Here is a 6,000-nt window from a genome sequence, read left to right as displayed (position 1 = left end):
TTGCCGGCCCCATTACCACCCCTGACTCCGGAAGGTTTCCTCTTCCGCCTCACTCGGCTGAGGAGCGAGAGGGGCGACGAATCGCTGGAAATCTTTGGCCGATCGAAAACCTCTCCCTCTATCGGATGCTCGATAAAAAACGATTAAAACACCGTTTTACAGGGAACTGAAATTCGATGAAAATCAAACAAACGTAGAATCCGAAGTGTATAACGGGTCTCCGAATAACTCGAACTTCGAGCGCGGTATCACCGTGCGGTATATAATTCTACGAGAGCGAAGGTTACACGTCATTGCACTTCGTTGAATTTGAAGGACGTGTACGCGTGTGATTTAGAATATAAATGAAAATTCATTGTCTCCGTACCCACCGCTATACTGCACACCCTTTCGCTGTCGGGTGGGCCAGAAGTGAGGAACAAAGTGAATGGGGAAAAAAAAAGTAAAGCAAATTAAAAAAATAGAGTAGGAGAGAGGGAGGAGGGGAGGGAGAGAGGGAGGGAGGGAGGGAGGGAGGGGCGAAAAAAGCACCCCCGAAGGGCCCTTTGTCAGCTGTGATGCTTGCGTTCGGTAGACTCAGCAGTTCCACGGGGTGATCACCCCTAGTAGCCATAGAAAATCTCGCCCTAGGTTCGCCCTAGCCGTTCGGCAACCCCCACGGGAGAGCGGTGCCTAGTTTTCGGTATCGCGTCCCTCCGCTTCGTTTTATCCCGTGCTCCGCTATTCGTACGCTACTGCTTCCGAGCACATCGCACCGCTGTACAATGTACATCTGTATTTTTTATCATACCGGGAGATTTTGACCCCCGCGTAGCGAGTGCAGACCGTGTAACCGTGGCGGTCGATCCCGAAGGTTACGTGTACCCGGTACACATGTGTACCGATATCGGTGCAGGGAACCGAACGGCGGAGCAGACGAGGCAGGGGCGAGGAAGGGCAACGGCAATAATGGCGAGAACGGCTTCGTCGTGTACACGCGAATCGACAATTTTCGCGGTTCGCGTTTTGCGAACACGTACTGCCGGTCGGCGGCCTAACGGAGTGAGATACGGTTGGATACGATATCTAAGTACACGTAGCACCTACCCCTACCGGAGTTATCACGCGTTAGCACGAGCCGGCAGGTAGATCGGATAGGACAAAGGAGAGGGAATGAAAAAATAAAGTAAATAAATAAAACGAGGGGCGAGGGGGGAGAAGGGGAGAGGGCAAGAACGAAACGTCGGTTGATTAGAGTGCTGCCAAGCCCTGACTGAAATCTCGACGAATAAATACTTTCTACTTCACGTGGTGGTGCATGGCGGGTTATCGACAAACCCCCACCCCCACCCCCTCCCGCATATACTCTTCCGTCGTAGTACCATAGTCGATTCATTCGAAATGTCGTTCGATGTGCACGCACCCTAAAATTCGCGTTCTCGTCGGGGGTTGAACGGTGGAAAGTAGAAGGGAGTGCGTTGCAACGTCGAGGGTTGTCGACTGTCGACTGCGGAGGTGGAGGGCGGGGGTGGAGGCAGAGCGGCGATGCCGGAGGGCTGCCATAATGTAGATGGGGTGCGGATAACGTGGGGAGACAGTGGCGCCCAACTTTCAGGGATGATAACGCCGCCGCCGCCGCCGCATCGTCGTTGTTTCGCGAATGCATGACACACATTTCGAAAAGTCATCGCTACACGGTATACACGGTATCCATTTTCATCAGGGTGAAAATATCGCGCTCTCTAGTCACCAAACCGTCTGTCAAAAAAATGAAAAACGAAAAAAAAAGGAAATCTCCAAAATTAGCGGAGACTGCTATAAAACCTGATATCCGAATTCCCAAAGCGTAAAAACGTGTTCGCTGCAGCGCCCATATTCATATCGTATAGAAACAAATGCGTTTGTCATGTGACTGTGACACTGAAGAAACATACGTGCTTTCAAAAAGCTTTAACTCGAAAAATTTTTTTAGTTTTTTCCCCGTCAGCTGGCCAACTGTTGAGTTATAGGATACGCGCGATTACGAGTCAAAGAATAGGTCAGGGCTTTGAGTCGAGGAAATCGACGAAGCTTGCAAGCTCTTTTGGGAATGGTCATGTCTTTTACGACCCTCGAAGACTTTGGAACACGGTTTCGATCACGTGGTAATATGTAGAATGTTTTCATACCGTAATATAATCTCGCACCTTTCGTAATACACGAATTCAACAAGTCCCGATACTATTTCTTACACCCCACACTTTACGACTGACAAAAAATAGCTTCACTCGCAGTTTTTTTCACCAAAACTTTGTCGGGTTTTTTAATGGAAGTGGGCGTGTATACCTAGAAAATCGAAAACGGGAGCGAGATGAGAATGGCGAGTGATTCTTCACACTGCACATCCGATAATGTTCGGCATACCCTTTGGTGCGCGATCGATTTCTTTAAAGGGCTGGAATTTTTCTGGAATACGACGGACAGGCGATGTATACGACGTGCAACGTAGGGCGCGCCTAGTAACAAAGGATATGATATAAGGTCGAAAGAGCTGAACGCAATCAGCTTCTCGCGCGAACCAGGCCTTGTTTCACAACCTAGGGGTGCAATTCGAGTAGATGTAGGGTGCAAAACTCACTACGAAAAGGGTTCGCTGGTTATCTCGTACCCAGGCGAGTGGGACACGTCCCCCGTTCTACGCGTGTATACGTATATTTTATACACGTGAACGTACGACGAGATATTGTAGTCGGGTATTTCAAGCGTCATGTCAAGTCATAACTTCGAGCCCCGCAAAGTAATGTAATGTTCGCGATTCTCGCGCGCGCGCTTATACGTAAAATAACGAATTACGTATAATAGAGACATTGTTATAAACGTGTAAATCAGCGAAAAAAACTTTTTCGAAAATGTTGGAGTATGTTTTGTTGACTTTCGCGAGTTTCGAAACTTTACTTTTTTCATTCAGACTACGGTTTGTCTCCTCGTTCGCGGTATACGAGAATTTAACACCTGTGAATCAACGTCGAGTTCATCCTTGCGTTAATGTTCTTTTCCTTTCTTCGCTCTTTTTTTTCTTCTCTCTAATATTACACCCTGGCAGAGCGCAAGCGAACAACGTCGCGTTACGCCGGTGTTCGGATTCTTTTTCCTTCTCTTTTCGTTTCATTTATTTATTTGATTTTATTTGAAATATTTTGTCGTCGGTAAAACTCATTTCGCTATTTACCGCAATAAGGGAGAATATCTTCCACTGCCGGCCACCCGCTCATTTGTCCTTGTCTCCGGTGGACACGTTAATTAAAATAAAACGAACATGCGAAAAAAGGCGAATACAATAACGATAACAACAATGATACAAAAATAAAAAATAAACAAAGAGACGAGGAGATACGGTGAAAACAAAATGAAATAAATAACGAGAGCAGACAAATAAATTGTAAAGAATAATTTGTCGAGAGACCGAATACCTGCTGCACCACCGAGGGATCGATGCGTCCGATGGGGACGAAAGGAATCCCATGTGTGCCCAATGTCCATATAATAATAAAACTGGTATTGCGCTCAATTACGCGTGCGGAAGAATGAAATAATAATAACGATAGCATCGATGATAATAACAATGACGAACGCTATCGATTTCGACTCTTTTCAATTTCATACAGAGATACGTATAATCGTAGAGGGTTTGTCGAATTGAAGAGAAATTATGTAGTCGAATAGATGTTTAGAAAAGTTGCCGAACCCAGACGTTATTTCGCGCAGTAACCAGTCATTTTTAGTGCTAAAATTGTCTTTTTTCTTACATTGAAATTTCCCACGTAAAAAATGATATGATGGTTGAGACATTTTCCGAGCTAAAAGTGGCTCGTGGAAACGGGCCTACGACTTTCATAAGTTAGGTACCCTACAGTCTGACTTTTTATACACCATCACGGTGGATCCAAGAGCGTCTTTTTGCGGAGTCGAGGAAAAAAAAGGGCGCGAAAGACGGCGGAAGACCGATATGGCAAAGGGTAAGGGACGACGAAAACGACGACGTCGCAACGTCGAGTAACTAATTAACGAAGGTCTCATCGTTACGTATACACACATATATATATCTTTAGTGAACCTATAAAAAGTGCTCCGTTTTCTCGGCCGCAGTACGCAGGTTAGGTTTACGAACCCGTGCGGGGTGTTATAAACTCTCGACGTCGAGGCTCAAAAGAGGTTCGGAGTTTCGAACGACGAGCTGGGTCCGCGTCGGGCGTAGAGAACGCGTCCTTCGGTGATGCCGGTGCATGGATATAAGGATGCCGGGGATTGACCGCCACAGGGTCTTTCTCCGGTGAGAGAACTCGGACCAACTTTACCTGGCGAGCTTGGGGCGAGATATCTCGTGCCCTTCCCTATTAAATACGGCTTTCGTGTCGAGACGTGTGGCTTCCGAGGCCAATAGCCGGGAATTCTTTCGTCCTTCGAACTTTCTTGGATCGGGTATGCACCGGTATTATATTCGCGAGTATCGAACCCCGCAGCTGCGCATCGGGCGGACTCTGCCGCCCGAATATTATGAGCCCCCGTCGAACAGGTGAATTTTTACGTCCGTCTTTTATCGCGGAATAACCTGCGCGTCGCGTGGACCGAGGAAACAGTATTTCACCTTTCAATTAGACCGAATACTCTTGAATGTTTTTATTTTTCTCAAAAACGGAGGTGAGAAGTGTTCCGTCATTCGATATCCGATCGAGAGTAATTCGGCCAACCCTATGTCGGGGTTCGATGCGAGTTCGAAGCGTTAGAAAAAAAAGGGAGAAAAGTGACACGAAAAAAACGTACACGTACAGAAAAAAAGGGAGGGAAAAAATGAAATAAAAGGCGAAGGAACGGACCGAGTAAAAAATCAACCCCTGCCGCGGAGCGTCGAGGGGATATATGGACGAAAGGGTATAATGAAAGGTTATTCAGCCTTGAGATGAAAAATACGAAGAGGCGGTCATTCCCCCGTATAAGGTGAAGAAAAGTTGGACTCGGTCCGCCGCGAGGGCCCCCGCTTATACACACCGACCATGTCCAGGTCCAGGTTCAGGTCCAGGTCCACTGACCGGAGCCAAGGAGACGTAGGTTCTCGACGTTCTTCTCTCCCCTCTCTTTTCCTCACTTCTCTTCTGTTATCGTCGTCTCTTTTGCATGTTTCCACGAGACGCGGGCCCTCACCGTCCGACCGGAGACGATCCCTTCTCCCTTCTCCTACTACCTTTTCAAAAAATGTCCGCAGCCATTCGACCGACGGTTCCAAAGTACGGGGAAAGTACGGAAAACTAACACCGTGATTCAAGTGGCAATATGTATATCGACGTGACAAAATTATATCACCTGTACGGTGCCCCTCTCGTACATTTTGAAACAAAAGATTTTTTCGGAGCTTTGTATCCTCCGCTTATAATCACGTGCTAAATGCCAACGAGTATAAAGGCCGTACCGAGCTGCCAACACCGTCGTCGCCTTGGTCGTTATTTCAGTCAGTTTTACAAATACAATGATTACACACGTGTATATTCGTGTATATCAACACACCTACGTACGAACGTAAAATCGTAGTGTGATATTATAATTATTGATGCTCAAGTTGGTCGTTGCCGCGTATCATTATCGTTACGACTATTATCATAGTTGCGAACTAGACGCCTGGTGCCGTTGCCTGCGCTGCTTATACCACCGGTACATATATACCCGCAAAATGCAACGTAGGTATTCACGGTAGCAGAAGTAGAAAGAGACTCACGCAAACCCGATGAATAATGAATGGACAGGAAAGTGCAGTATTGCGCAACGGGCCCTGTGTCGCATCGGGTAGAGGTACACGTATGCGATATGCATCTATATACGCGAGTGAATATGAACGCGGGGTTGAAAACAGACTCGCGCCGCAGCAGCATGCTGGACGTGAATACGTATCGTTTCAGCTGCGGAAGAGGCCGTGTACGCGGCGTCGTGAACGGAGCTGACCAAAACCGAACGAACGGAACCGCAGGTTCGACGCGAAACCGGCATCACGCG

This window comes from Athalia rosae, chromosome 4 (assembly GCF_917208135.1).
Source record: "Athalia rosae chromosome 4, iyAthRosa1.1, whole genome shotgun sequence".
In the NCBI taxonomy this organism is placed as follows: Eukaryota; Metazoa; Arthropoda; class Insecta; order Hymenoptera; family Athaliidae; genus Athalia; species Athalia rosae.
The sequence above is the reverse complement of the archived record's forward strand: the minus strand, read 5'-3'. Positions refer to the sequence as shown.